This window comes from Armigeres subalbatus, chromosome 2 (assembly GCF_024139115.2).
Source record: "Armigeres subalbatus isolate Guangzhou_Male chromosome 2, GZ_Asu_2, whole genome shotgun sequence".
In the NCBI taxonomy this organism is placed as follows: Eukaryota; Metazoa; Arthropoda; class Insecta; order Diptera; family Culicidae; genus Armigeres; species Armigeres subalbatus.
In genome coordinates this window covers 49,584,366-49,599,538 of record NC_085140.1, presented here as the reverse complement: position 1 = coordinate 49,599,538, position 15,173 = coordinate 49,584,366, and the positions used below count along the sequence as shown (strand labels likewise).

The following is a 15,173-nucleotide window of genomic DNA, read 5'->3' as shown; positions in this document are numbered from 1 at the left end:
CTTGATATTTGAATGATGTTTCGGTGCAAATTTTTGATAATGTTGCCTGTTCTTTTATCTCTTATATCAATCAAATCCATTTCATGTTTTGCTATTCTGTTTATGGCTTCTGCACGGGAAGGGGTGATTAAGAACAGTTGGAAGAGTACCACGATGGCAGTCAGTATGGCACCCGTTCACTAACGGTCTTCCCCATTTTCCTCCAACCCGCTTCTACCAACATTCGAAGGTCACGAATAACGTTGAAAAACGTTCAATATTCAAATTACTAATTTATTCATTGCTTATGAAATTACTTCCCATTATAATGATCATATTTCTTCATTGGATCTTGTGTACTTTGGCTAAAACGATGATATAAATTAACAGTTTCTTTCCAATTGAATACCGCTTCTTGATTATCACTGCACTTCATTTATTCTTACAGCGCCATCGAAATCAAGTTTTCAAATACTTTTCTGCAAAGGAGTAATACAAAATATTATTGGGGTGCTTATCAAACTTCACTTTTTCGAATTAGTCACTTGTTTCATGTAAAAACTTAACTTCCCAAAAAACGATTGATTTCGCAGAGCGAATGTAAACACCGGCACCGGTGCACAGTGGCTAAAATCGTGTTTTGAGCGCGTTTATTTAATAGCACCTTTATTATGCAATTTAGTGTAATGGTTTCTTCAAGACATTTACACCAAGTTTGTAATTCCGTTACTTTTGGAGATTTTTTACGCTTTATGCTGGCCTTTATCACCCACCACAAGGAGTTGATGAACCAATACACCATGCGTCTCCATAGGATTGTATGCTTATACATCGAACATGTTCAATGCTTGTTGGCATAAATGAAATAAATCTCCAAAAGTAATGAAATTACGAACTTGGTGTCTTCGACAAAGTTTTTCAGGAGAACTTTTACTACAACTCTCGCGAAGACTTATATCTTCCATGTTGTAAAAAATAAATTTTCATCTCACTTTTAGGGGGATTGATCATACGGCTGAATACCTCCAAAGAAGCGCGTCGACTTACTGATAAAATGTCTCGAAGCCGCCATTACGCTAAATCACATAATAAAGGTACTATTAAATAAACGCGCTGAAAACACGATTTTAGCCGCCGTGCTGTGGCAACAAACTAATAATTAGGGTAGTTCAAAAAATAGATTTTGCTCCGGTACGCTCAATGGATTCTGTTTCATATTCTTGGTGTCCTCCGAATGTTTGGGCTGATTGGCCTTTTCATGTTTTCATGAGGGTTTGTATAAGGAGTTTGATTTGCACCAGTACCTAGCAGCAATGCAATGTTGTATGTTGAGTAGTTACGCAAAAACTACTAGATAGATATTAAAATTGATTACCGATTGTTAGAACGATTGATTAAGGTGTAGTTTTTGTTGGATGAAGGCTTTGCAGTGTAGCTTTTTGCTACACATGAGGGTTCTCTTTTCACCGGTGCTTTGTGGCGAGATGCTGTAGTCAGTGTAATTAAAAATTTAGTTTTTCCATTCCACTTTTCACATAAACTCGAAATGGCTTGTGAACTTCAGTTTTTTTCAAATCGACTCCGGTTTTCGGAAGATACTCGGAGCATTGGATGGAGTCGAGTAGGCGTAGTGTAGCATGGTTGTTTATTTGAAGCACTCTACTAATATTTTTTGGGTACTCTACCAACCTTCATCTTAATAATTGATTGCGCTGCCAACGACATGAATACAGTGACGTCGTTGGCATGCGCGTTGGAAGAAGAAAAATTGTCGCTTAGTTTTATTTTTGATGAATCGTCGCTAAATGAGCGCTATATGATTTGATAATTTATTAATATGTAGATAGGTGAGCCACAAGGCAGCCATTCTGAATGACACCGTGAGAGGCTTTAAATAGTCATAATAAAACGCTTGCTATGATGCTTAAATTTCAAAATCTCGGGTACTTATTCAAAAGGACGTATGTGATTTTGTAAACAAAGATTCGTACGTCGATTTGTCCAAACTTATGGCACTCCCACACAAACCAATGCCACGAACTGGTTGCCGAAGCCTCACCCTACCCATCCGTAGTGATGGTTTGCGTGAGAGTGCTATCAGAGTGGAGAAAACAAGGTTTGAATCTTTGTTTACAAAATCATGATACGTCCTTTTGAATAAGTACCCGAGAAATATTGAAGATTTGCTCAAAAACTGACTAATTCCAGACTTCAAAAGTCCACCTTCTATAAAAAGAAGGATCATCCAGTACATTTTACCGGTATACCTTCTTGCACTACTATTTTCCTTAGTCACAGTTGAAACCGATAGCATTTTAGTTGAAAATTGACAAAGATCGTCATTTTTTCGTCCCGGCTGTTTGATGATTTAATTATGTGTTCCTTGAGCTGCCAGTATTGATTAGTGCAAGAAGGGTTCGTTCATACCTAGATCTCCAAACCCAACATATTTTTAAACATTCCTTTAGCCTCGGACAATTCCGAGGTTTTCAACCGACTGCAAGCGAAGGAATTTCATCAGTATCAGGTTTAGCCTTATACCAAGGTCATTTAAATCTTCAAGCTGATTATGTTATTTTACATAAAATGGTACCGGTAGCAAGTACTAATTAAGACAATCACTTGAATTACCGGAACGCATCACCTATCTTAAAAAGGGTGGAACTTGGGCTTGGTTTAGTGGGTCTTACCACATGAAGGTGTCTGTCCAGCGTTATCATCTTAGTCATCATATCGAATAGGAATGTAAACTGTTCTTTATTGCATCATGAAATCGATTCGATCTCCCCTCTAGTTATTTTTACTAAATTTTCTTCAAAAAGCTGCATTCAAGTGTTTATGATAATCTTCTTCCAGGCCTTCCTCTACAATTTTGACAAGGAGTTTTTGATTTGGGTTACTCCACGATGTTTTCAGTGAATTTATCTTAAACTTTTTTATTCCTCTTTATTTATGTTTAAAAAATATTCAACGATTCCTTTTAGTTTTTATAGAGTACTTTAACCTTTTAACGCCCTAGACCGCCTTTAGACAGGTTACTTTGATTAGTTTTTGTCATTTTAAATTGTTTAGATTTCGATAAGTTTTCGATGTCGATCAATGATATAAACTTCAAAGCATGTTGAAATGTGGTTCAAAGTTAACTTTCAAAATTGTACATAGAAAATATTGAAAATTGATTTTTTTTTATTCCTCCGTGTTGTAGCTCGTTTGGCTTTGAAGAGTGAAATATTTGTAGTTTAGTATTTTTCCACAACAAGTTTTATTCAATAGAATGCTGTAGTGATGAATGATACACTTTAAAATATTTATCCAACTTCATGCACAGAAAATAAAAAGTAAACCCTGGAAATTTAAAACATAGAATAAGTCAACATTTTCTAACTATAACTATGTAAAAACTCAAAAACAATTAATAGATTCAAGAAATTATTTTCTTGGATAAAAATTCCAAAAAATCTAAATGTGAAATTGATGAAATCGTGAATACAAAATTTTAATTGCCTAAAATGTGTTCAGATCGATTTTAGAAAGCAAAGTTTCAGCTATGTATAAAAAGTCTTCGCATAAGTATCTGTAAGAAATCCACTTAGATTTTTTTTTATTCTGATCTCAAAGACAATCAACAACAATTCAGTTCTTCCTGAAGTTGGGTTTTCTTGGTTTTCTTTTAATGATTTTTCGTTAGTTTTTAAATAATTTATTTCTGAATCATTCATCCAAAGTCAACTAATCTTCTCCATAAATCACTAAATCGGTATCTGGAATACCAATTAAAATAGTGCATTAAATGCTCCAGGAGAGATATCAGTCATAGAATTGCTAGAATTTCCATTATATGTGCCTGGAAAAGGTCAACATAAGCTTTATAAAAAGTTACCTGTAAATGGTTATTCAAGAATTTTTGTTTGTTAACATAGAAGTTATGGTGAATTCCTTTGAATATTCTTGAATATCCTTCTGCAACTCCGCTCTAGAATACAATCTAGAAAATAAAGATTTAGATTTTGAATATCTTCTTGAGAAGCTTCTACCGGAGTTTATTCGAGAGCTGTTCCATTAATTACTATATAAGTTTTGAAAGAATTTTTTAAAGGGATAAAAAAAATGCGCAAATTTTATTTGAAATCCATAAAAAGAAATTTCATATTAACAAGTCTACTTAAAAATTTCCTGTTACTTGAAAAATAATTTGTGAATTTCTATTAGAATGTAAAAAATGTCACTGTTGTGAAAACCTAGTAATTGACTCAAGAATGCGCTTTCAGCAGAGTTAAGTTGTGCTCATTTGAAAAGCTTTTTAGAGAAAACATTTTTCAATCTATTCAAATGTAACGTCATTTCAACGCAGTGATATTTTTAGGCATTGAATGTTTGAGAACCTCTGCTTCAAAGATAACTTTCTAATATCGAGACGCGACGTGACAAACACGATATTCCACGCGTTGTCGTCGTCGTCGTCATCATCGGGCAAGGAACGGACCGGGATAGTTCGCGACGCACCACATTGGTGTTGGTTGGTATTGCTCTCGCTCGCGTTTGCTCACTTTATCCTTTTCTCACCTTCTCTCTGTCTCTCGTTCTGTCTGTCGCCCTCTCAATGGCAAAGGACGACGGGCAGACTACAGAAGTGCGCCTGTGTTTTCCACGCCACCCAAGTAAATAGACGAGGATACGCCGCACAGCAGCGGATAGGAAACGCACTCAGTCGTTTTGGGAAAAGAATCGGAAAAACGTGAGCCCTTCGTCAGCATCCCTAGACTACCGTCATTCTAGGCCTAACCGTTGTCCCGAGAGGACATTCTAATTTATCCCTGAATCCTGTGTGCGCGGTTCAGGGTTTCCGTCCGATGGCAGAGAAGTCCTTCACATTCAGAAGCCAAGTTCAAAGCGCATTTTGTGTGATTAGAGCAGTGCCAAGTGACCGGGAACCGAGGCCAGGACCCAGAGCTATAATTGTGAATAGTTGAATTGTGTTGTGTGTACTTAGGAGGAGGACACATTCTCCTGCATTATCACCGCAAGTGCCCCATAGTTAGTCGTTTTAGCGCAATGTTCGTTCTGCTATCTGTTTGTTACAGCCCCAGTTGCAAAGCGAAAAGCTAGTTGAACTTTGTTGAACTCTCTACGTACGAACAAAAAAAAAAGGAAAACGGCCTCAAGTGTACTTAAATGTTAAATACCGCTGTTGAAAGCTGATTGTTATACACAGAAGAAGTGAGTGATTTTCCGCTGTCCTTTCCCCGAGCCGAACGAAAGTATCAAAGCCAAGTCTCTGTCATCTCGTACAAAAGAAGGGGGGAAAAGTTAAAAACGGTTCAAATTAAGACTCAACCATGTGGAAGTTGATTGTTCTCGTGATTTCATTCCAGTCACCGTTGCCGTCCGCCCACCTATCCTGCACTAGTGCCCCTTTTTGCAAACTTATTTCGATATCAATTGTCCGGACGAACGAACTAGAAGCCAATGATGGGATCCTAGCCGTTTCACTATGGACAGATCAGTAAGAATGAATAAAGAAGTTTGATTACCTAAAAAGCATGGGATTTTTTTTTTCTCGAGATTATAATAAGTGTTTCCTTGTGGAAGATTTATCATGACATTGGGTCTCTGCTGTTGTCCCTTTTCATTGCCCGGAAAACTAATTTAATCTGATATACGTGTTTTTGCACGTTTACTATTCAAGCATTTTTCAATACGTTTTCGGTCTTTTTCTGAATTTTCTCTGAATATGTGGAAGTATTGACTATTTTTCGATATTTAAACCAAATTAGCATTAAATCAGTTACATATTATGTTAATTCTAAAAAATCGAGATTAGGTTTTTCATAAAAAAACAGAAAGTCGGACCGAGATACAATCAGCATTGATTTGTGGATTGTGACTAGGAATTGAATTTTATTCAAGATGATCCTGAATTATCTCAAACGTGAAGTTTTTTGCCTTTATTCTTTTGTTCGAAAAACATGGAAAACTACCGATTCAGTTACATTTTTGATATGGAATGTAATACCATTTCCCCGCTGTGCGTTCTTTTGGTCGCATCACTTCCCACTGCTATTATGGGAGCTTTCATCCCGCAGATTCCTCCATTGGTGGCCACGTGCCTGGGTAGAAAAGGGACCCGGGAGGAAACTTTTACTCCCTTGATTTTGTTTCCGAAACTGAAGAGGGGGCGCGAGAAACTTTTTTTTCCCTGAACACTTTCCACACACGGAAATCCTCGTAATTGAACTTTTTTCCCACCGCTCACGGAGCCAACTTAATCAGGAAGGAATTCATCCATGGTTAGGGGAGAAAAAATCACACAGTCCGGAAACCTGGTTTGTGGAGGGAAAACACTTCAAAACTAATTTACAAAATTTAATAAAACTTTCACCACTCGCCGGAATACGGACGCGATGCGTTGTGTGTTTAGCACTATGCTAGTTTTGGTCGGAGTCGATCTCCCGAGTAGTATGAAACGTCACAGTTGTTGGAGTGTTTTTTAAATGAAGTATGAAAAAAGTTATTCAAAAAATTGTTTACGTACGGGAATATTTTTCTTCAATAGGATGAAAGTGGTATTAATGAGTAAACAATTTTTATCAACGTTAATGTAGCGCAAGTTGAATATTTTGCCATTCCATCACAGCTTCTTCTGCTCGGGTTGCTCGGAATCATTTTAGGAGTTTCGAAAGTTTCTCCCGTTTTCTCTCTGTATCTCTTGCTCCAAAACTAGACTGTTCGGTACTTCTACCACATTTGGTGTTCGTATATGGTTGCACGTTGCTTTGGAGTTGCCTACGGGAATAAATTTTCCCGTGCCGCTGCCACTGTAGGCGGTTGGAGATGGAAAGGAACGACCAGCGCGGAAGTTGATGTGCTATTGTTTTCCGATTTTCCACCTCGTTGGTGACGTTCTCACTGACATGTACTATGACTGGCACTATAAAAACTTTAAAGAATTGAATATTATTAATAAATTCATGCTTCTACCAATTATAACTTAGTCGAAACGATGCTAGCATGATTTTTTAAACCCATCGTAGTGGCGATTGTACAACGAATCCCCAAATGTAACAACCTCGAACAACACATCTCCGAATGCAACATTCCTAGAACGTTTTCCTTGATTCAAGCATTGGAAAATGGATGATTACCATTTCCAAATCCGGATTTTTCCGAAAAAAATGTACCAGAATACGTCCTTATTAATTTAGGCTTAGAACGCTAATGCTAAAACATCCATTTTACCAGACACAGTCTCCTACTGTACGAGGTCCTTCCCAACTTCGCAAATTAGTTGATTCAGGTGTTTATTCTAACCAGCCGAATGATGTTTTTTCGGGGGTTTGGACCGATGTACTGAATGTCAATCGGGAGTTTGCTATGGAACCGTTCATCAGTACCTACTGAGTCTGAAAGACAATGCGTCCCCATATTCAGAAGTCTTGTGTCGAAAGACAATGCGTCTCCATATTCAAAATTAAATTATTGGTATTACAAAGATTACGCTGGTTTTCATATTAAGGGAGAATGGTGCAAAATGCAGCCATTGGGAAAAATGGCCTTACTCGTAATATCATTCATATAAACTTCTGAGATACATTTCTGAGTGATTATTATCCTTACAATTTAAATTCACTTCTTCATTATATTTAAAAATGTTTGCCATTTTTCGACATTGAAACTCGTATTTTTACAATTCATGATTGTAGCGGAAAACTAAATTTCTGGGATATTAGAAATTCAACGAGCGGAAGAAGCTTGAGACCCACAGCTCTTCAGGGAGCTCCCAAAGTTAACTTCTAAATTTGATTTTTTTTCTTGTTTGCGAAGAGTTTAATGCAGATTAAAATTAAGAAAATTCCTTTTGAAATTTGAATAGCGAAGCAAATTATTGTGGTATCTATAAGGGATTGTGTAAGTACTTCTTGCGGCGAGAGTGATCGGAAGCTAATCCTAAGTTTCGGATTCTTTTCACGCATTATGTATTAGTTATAAATTAGTTGAGAAAATTATTTTGAACTTTTAGTGGAATGTCTTTACTTGTCAATTTAATTTAATTCTACCACTTCTACCTTTTCTACCTTGGAATTGTACAAACTCGTATTTTGACAAGAGCAAATAAAAGTGCTTTGCGAATTAGTCGTATGTGCAGAAAAGTCACTGCATCTCGCTACGTCCCAAGTAGCACATTTTGGATAGAGTTGGTTGCAGCAACTTGAATGCGACCAAATTCGGTCACATTTAAGTTCCGGCAGCTAACTTTCAACAAGTGTGCTACTCGGAGTCTCTCTACTTGAGTCTGCGTAAAATTCTTTACATGCGAAATGCAAGTCCATGCGCATTCCAAAACATTTTTTGAAGCTCTTTGATATTGTTAAAAATAAATTTAATAATTTCACTAAGAAATCTGATTTTATGAGAGCAGTAAAAATTACTTGGTAATCATAAAATTCTAAGAAAATGTCCTAATGCTTTAGGGTGGTTATACAACAAACCCACGAATCAGCCATCTTGGAATCCACGTGCTTTTTTCAGTCGATTTTTAAGAGCACGGATTGAGAGAACCATAACGCACATAGTGGTGATACAATCGTAGAATCATTTGTTTACTTATGCTATACAATCGACTCCAGTTTCAGCACTGTATGCAAATAATGATGTCGTGTTTTACCTATTGAAGATGGAAGGTGAAAAACGCGTGGTGAATTTCTGACTGATTGTTATTATTTATTTATCATCAGACTAAGGCCGGAGTGGCCTGTGCTGCACATAAAAGACTTCTCCATTCAGCTCGGTTCAAGGCTGCACTTCGCCAACCACGCAGTCTGCGGAGGGTCCGCAAGTCGTCCTCCACCTGATCGATCCACCTTGCCCGCTGTGCACCTCGCCTTCTTGTTCTGACTGATTGTATAATCACCTTAAAATGTATATCTTCAATATTTCCTCTCGACTCGCATTTTGAATTATTGCGTGATTTTTGCATGTTCTTCTCCGTTAAATTCATTGGAATAACTTTCTTTGTTTTTAAAAAATACGCTTCGATTGGGTATTGACGCTTTTTGGAGCGAAATCATTTTTCGGCGAATGAGCGAAACGATGCGTTTCTGCGTGAAAAAGTCATGCGCGATGCCCCCTATGCAGAATCGCAAGCGAGTCGACTCGTGCATGAGGCTTCGGTGAGTGAGATTTGAGCATGATTCTACCAACATTGACTAGAGGCGGTTCAAAATGGCACACGTGAATAAACGGTGATCGCATGGTTGTTTGTACCTAAACCTTATTTGATTAAATGAAAATCTAACGGGTGAGTTGTATGAATCACAAATTGATGATATTCGATAAAATTCAAAGGATTTTTCTGAATATTCTGCATATTGAATAATTTCTAATATGGAACTGTAATGGAATGGATCTAGGTTTAACTAAAAAAAATGTATTATCAAACGATATAGATGATATCACTTTAACCTAGCGATTCTCAAAATTCTTCAGACTTACATATCTGCAGTAGTTTCTGAATGTCAAAAACTAGCAAAACTTTTTATGTTCCAAATATTTGCATCAAATAAACGTAGTATGTGTGAATAACATAAATTTTCAGTTCAGTGGAAATTCAAATTTTCAAGAACTTAGAGTTCTGACAAATCTTTATACATTTTAATATTCCGACTGAAAGAGATTTAGCTATTTGGGTTTTAATTTCTGTTGATCTCTTGCCAATTGATTTTTGCCTTTCGCGTATACTAAGTATACGTAAAGGCTCTAGGATCACTCCGAAACCGAACTTTTGATAGAAGGCTCGGAGACCCATAGTGTTATATACCAATCGACTCAGCTCGACTAATTGAGGTGATGTCTGTATGTGTGTATGTATGTATGAAGGTATGTATGTGTGTGTCTACAAAAAATGTGAGACACACTTTTTTGTACTTAGTCTTATCCGATTTGCTTCCAACAAGCATTCGACGCGGAATTCTTTCTTATTTTTCGCTATTATAAATTAGCTCAATCGACCATTGCGTTCCGGAGTTATTAAAGAAGCATTGATTTTTTCATTCATAGAAATTTAAAATTTAAAAAGAAATCTAAAAACTGTTGCAATGCATTCTAATGAACGCAAATAAATGTGAATGATGGAAATAAATGAATATATTTCCCTAAATGCATTTTGACCTCCCTTATGTGCTTTTCTTGTTAGTCTTATGCGTTTTCTTGTTTACCATCACTGCTAGGTGTATTATTTTGTTTTTTTTTTCAAACTTCTGAGCCTTTCAGAGTTTTTTAAAGATTTTTTTCGCTTTGAACAGAACAGATTTATTTTCTGACTAGTTTTGATTGTTTGATGAAACTTTTCAAAATCTAGACACGCATGCCTTATTGTCTTCTTCTTATTATTGGCATTACATCCCTACACTGGGGACAGAGCAGCCTCGCAGCTTAGTGTTCATGAAGCCCTTCCACAGTTAATAACTGCGAGGATTCTAAGCCAAGTTACAATTTTTGCATTCGTATATCATGTTGCTAACACGATGATACTTTTATGCCCAGGGAAGTCGGACAATTTCCAAACCGAAAATTGTCTAGACCGGCGCCGGGAATTAGACCCAGCCACTCTCAGCATAGTCTTGCTTTGTAGCCGCGCGTCTAACTACACGGCTAAGGAGGGCCCCTGCTTGTATAGTCACATTATTTCTAAAACGTTGCATTGGATCAATGTTCGGAACAAAAGATTCAGTATCCAGACCTTGAAAGTTTCCCAATTTTGTTTGAATGTAAAGATATCTATTTTTCAAAAATATCAATTCAAAACTGTTTTCCACGGTAAAAAAAATCCTCAACATCTGCAGGTTGTTTTGTCCTGATTACGACAAAAAACCTGCAAATGAATGCACATGATTCTTAATTTTTCAGTGGATATTTTGTCCGCGTTTGCAATGATTGAATTATAACACGAAATCATTATAACTAATTGGTACTTGGCATGATTTGTTCACTAATTCTGTTCCACAAAATATCAACAGGTATCAAAAATAAATGCTACCCAAATGACGTGTCAGGTTTCACTACACTCTATAAACATTTTGCTGTTTAGATGTTTAAAATGTAGCTCAGCAGATAAATGAAATCAACAAGTGACTGTTGGACAAATCAAGCATCCGAAAGATATAAAATTTGCAAAAAAAGAACTGACCGCGGTGGAGGTTGGTACTCGGATTTTGATGGCCTTTCCGCAAACGTGATTTTTAAACGGTCTCATTGTGTAGGGGTTACCACGCCTATCTAGAGAGTAGGAGGTTGAGGGTTCGAGTCCCTCCATGACACGTGGATTATTTTTCGCAAATTTCATAGCAATTTGTCCATTTTCCAAAAAATGTGCTGTGCATATGCACAGCCAAGATATTTAACAAAAAATGATTTTCGTACGGCCGAGCTGCCAAATAATATGTAATTAATTAATGATATGGAAATGCTAATATCATCTTCCAAACTTGGACGTACATGTTCATGATAGAATTAGAGGCGACTCGTTTAACTTCACGTAGAAGTAACACACACGAAATCATTAATTTAATGTAATTAATTGCAAAATGAGATTTTTATATATTCTGAATCCTTGTCCAAAAATACGTGTTCTGGCAAAAAATACGCAAAAAAATGATTGTTCGGGAATGTATGATTTTTTTTTCGTTTCGTTTGAAAACTACCTACATATGTCTACGCACTTTGAAGAGAAATTGTGAAGTATTGCTTACAGTTTTCGCACTGGAAGTGCCCCAGGGTGTTGAAATTTGCCGAAAACTATTGATCTGTATCGAAGAAATCGAAAGATTCGGTACCAATTTGTTCAAAAACAGTTTTTTGTTGTCTACTCGAAATTGTGTAAAATGAATATATGTATGCAGTTTCTCAAACAAATGATTCAATTATTGCAAAGTTTTAATACAAGAAATATAAGCTTTTTAACGCAGGAGGTCGTGGGTTTAATCCCAGGCCCTTTCCATTCTCCTATTTTTTATCTTTCTATATGTTTCTCAAGTTCTAGCAATCACTGGAACTGGAAAATGGTGTCAGTTTAAATCTTCTATTGTATGCCTTCTACTTTCTACTCTCCTTTTGTTCGGACGGTCAGATATTGGACGAAATCAAAAATTTCAGTTTGTTCTCCTCCTGTAACTTCCGTCCTAATCGTGCACTTAGACTTGTCTGGCTGTTCTACTCGCTTTCTGTGTCGTTCGTCTAATTGTCGTCTGATTAGTCCGTGAGCTATCTACGATAGTTTGAGCACTACTGTACTGTACTGTCCACTGCATCAGAGTGTACTTAATTGTTAAGTGCTGCTATTCTACTAGAATTGAAAATGAACGGTGAAGCTCGTTTCTTGCACAAAAAAATCGTATCTTCGCTATCACATTGGCAACTCGTTAATCAAGACTAACCTCTGCTATATAACTTGTCCTTAAATTGCAATAAAAATCCCCATGAGCTCGTGGCAAGTGCAGAGGTGCTCTCGGCTAGAAGTAGGCAACCCAAGTAACATTTTAAGATTTATCACGCTCTATAAGAGGTTTTCATGACCAGTTGCTAATAAAACTAATAACTCCACCAAAACCTCTTCATAACATCATTAAGATAGCCTTCCGGCCTAATGGACCAATCTAGAAGAAGTTATTAAAACCGTATTAAGAGTAGTAATAAAACTGCAATAAAACATTGTATTGAATTTATTGATACTCTATAAGAGGTTGTCATGACCATCATAAGAGTAACAATAAAACTTTTTCAATTTATGGATTACATTTATTGTCGTTCCAGTGCCTTTGTTTTTATTTTCACTAGATAACAATGTCCCCTATGTAAAGCTGATGTGTGGAAAATGATGCTTCTGATTTTACTTGTAATGGTTGATGCTGAAAATGAAGCATTTTTTAAGTAGTTGATACATCAGAATGACATGCGCAATAAATTTATCGTGAATATTGAGGTTGTAGAAGCTTAAAATCAACGCGCCTCGGAATTATCGAATAATCACATGAAAAAAGGAAATTAAATAATTATCCAAACTGCTCAAAATATTTCAATTTCAAATAGTTTGTTATGAAGTAACCTTGCTTATATCAAAAAACCTCAGAAATAATTTAATTCCACTAATGAATAGTCTATTTGATGGTAATTGATGTATTTTTTTCAATCACGGCTATGACGTTGATCATTATTTCAACATGGCGACATTCCTTTTTATGAAAACAAAAAATCTGGTGATAAATAGCTCAATGGCTTTTGTGATAACCTCAATAATTCTCCTTGGTTACTTCATGACCGTTTTAAACTTGTTATAAAACTTTGTCATGATTACACTTCCCCACAACAGATGGCCTTCGGTTCGATAACATGCAGCCTAGTGGCTGATGCGGGAAGCACTTTTTCATCCTACGGGCAACGATGCCAAATCTGTGGAAATTAAAGCTCTCGGCGGATTTGCGGATCCGTATAAGAAATCTACGAATGCTAGTAATTTCCTGAAATTAGTGAACCTACAAATATATGGAACATTACCAATTCTTATTTCCGCCGTAATTTGTGGCCGTAAATTTCCAGTGTAATTTGTAGCAATTAAATATGTGTGTATGTTACAAGGGAACATTCTTTAATCAGGAGGACGTGTGCATGAGTAAAAAAGCAAAAATTATTTCCTCCTTCCCTTTTTTTAGAAACCAGAAACTCGAAATCATCGTGAATTAAAATGATTCTTCATGAAAAGCCGCAATTCAAATAAGGGCATATTTTTAACAGCATTTCATATTTATGTGTCTCATTTCCCAAATCAAAATCAAAACTAACATAAGAGTTACAGTTCAATAATTTTCAAATAACCCTGCTCATGGAACAAAATTACTATTGACAGAAAGCGAATTGTTTTTGACAAACCTTTATTGGTATTATTGGATAGCACCGGAGATTCGTATGACCAGGGGATTTTTTACTTGTCGTTCTAAAGTTTTTTTTAATTTGGGAAATGAGAAGCATCTTAAGTTTATCAGAAACACATGTCATTCACATTATGTCGGTAAAAATATACTAACCTCATTATGCGTCTTATTGAATGATTAAATTAAAGTTTTACAGCAACACTGCTTTCCAAATTCAACATGGCGAATAGATGGATTCGCGTTGAGTAGTTTTAAAGCAGTGATCCAAACTGGTTTTATGATGCATTTGAAAGCAATAATAAAACTATTATTAAAACTTCAAAGGTAACAAAAAGCTTAGTTTTAAAACATGGTTTATAAGAGTTTTATGGATATCTCAAGAGTGATATAAAACCTTTGTTCGTTAGCATTGTTTATGACCACCATAAAACAATAGGCTTTAATTATTCCCATAATAAAACCTTATTAAAATTCATATAAAACCCAACGGTCACAGAATTGTTACTTGGGAAGTGACTGCATAATCATTTCCTTTATAGACAGTAAGGACAGCAGCACAAGTCAGACTGAAATGGTTGCAGCAACTTGATTGTGACCAAATCTAGTCGCATATCCGTTGCAGTAACCCATGTGGAACATGTGTGCTGCTAGGGCAGCGTCGTAATTGATCTTGGAAAAATCTAGAGTTCTCAATATGTCCATAAGATTTGATAATCCGGCATGAGGCATGATAAAATGCAACCCTACCCATATAATGTTATAGGTCATATTACTTTCTTAATCGGTTTTAACCTGTTTTCATATTGCTGTCAAAAATGTAACTCAGCAGAAATTTAAAATCTTTTTTGTAGAAAATGACAATGAGCTTAAAAGGATAATAGTTTTTATTTCCGTTTTGCTTACTAATGAGCAGGCTGCTGACATAAAAATCAGGTGCGTGTTCGAATTTATTACCAATGCCAATAATAAATAAGCTTGTAAACCACGCACTGGAATAAAATGTACCCTGGGGAACGGAATCTAGAAAAAAATCTAAGATACTCCTCTCCATAAAATTCGAATGTAAATAGTCGTTCCCACCCGAAAACATCCTGGACCGGACCGAGAATCGAACTCGCCATCTTCGGATAGGCAACCCTACGCCTTTGAACGCAAGGCTAACTGGAGTCCCTAATAATTTCATTTCTGTTATTCATTTGTCCCTACGTTTCAGCACTGATTAGTATCATCTTCAGGGGATAATTAATGACCTTCGTTCGTCATTACTCAACATTT

The 15,173-nt window shown here is 36.3% G+C and overlaps 1 protein-coding gene across 9 annotated transcripts in view; it reads left to right on the top strand.

Moving 5' to 3' along the window:
* The window catches only part of LOC134218558 (talin-2), a 192,875-nt gene that overhangs the window by 82,619 nt on the left and 95,083 nt on the right, over nt 1–15,173 (top strand). Inside the window, exon 1 of one of the 9 annotated variants that reach the window (XM_062697701.1) lies at nt 4,780–5,196. The exons of the other annotated variants lie outside the window; for them this stretch is intronic. The gene's annotated coding sequence lies outside the window, so the exon portion shown is untranslated. Of the gene's footprint in view, nt 1–4,779; nt 5,197–15,173 lie in introns of those variants that run through there. 9 annotated transcript variants of the gene reach the window in all.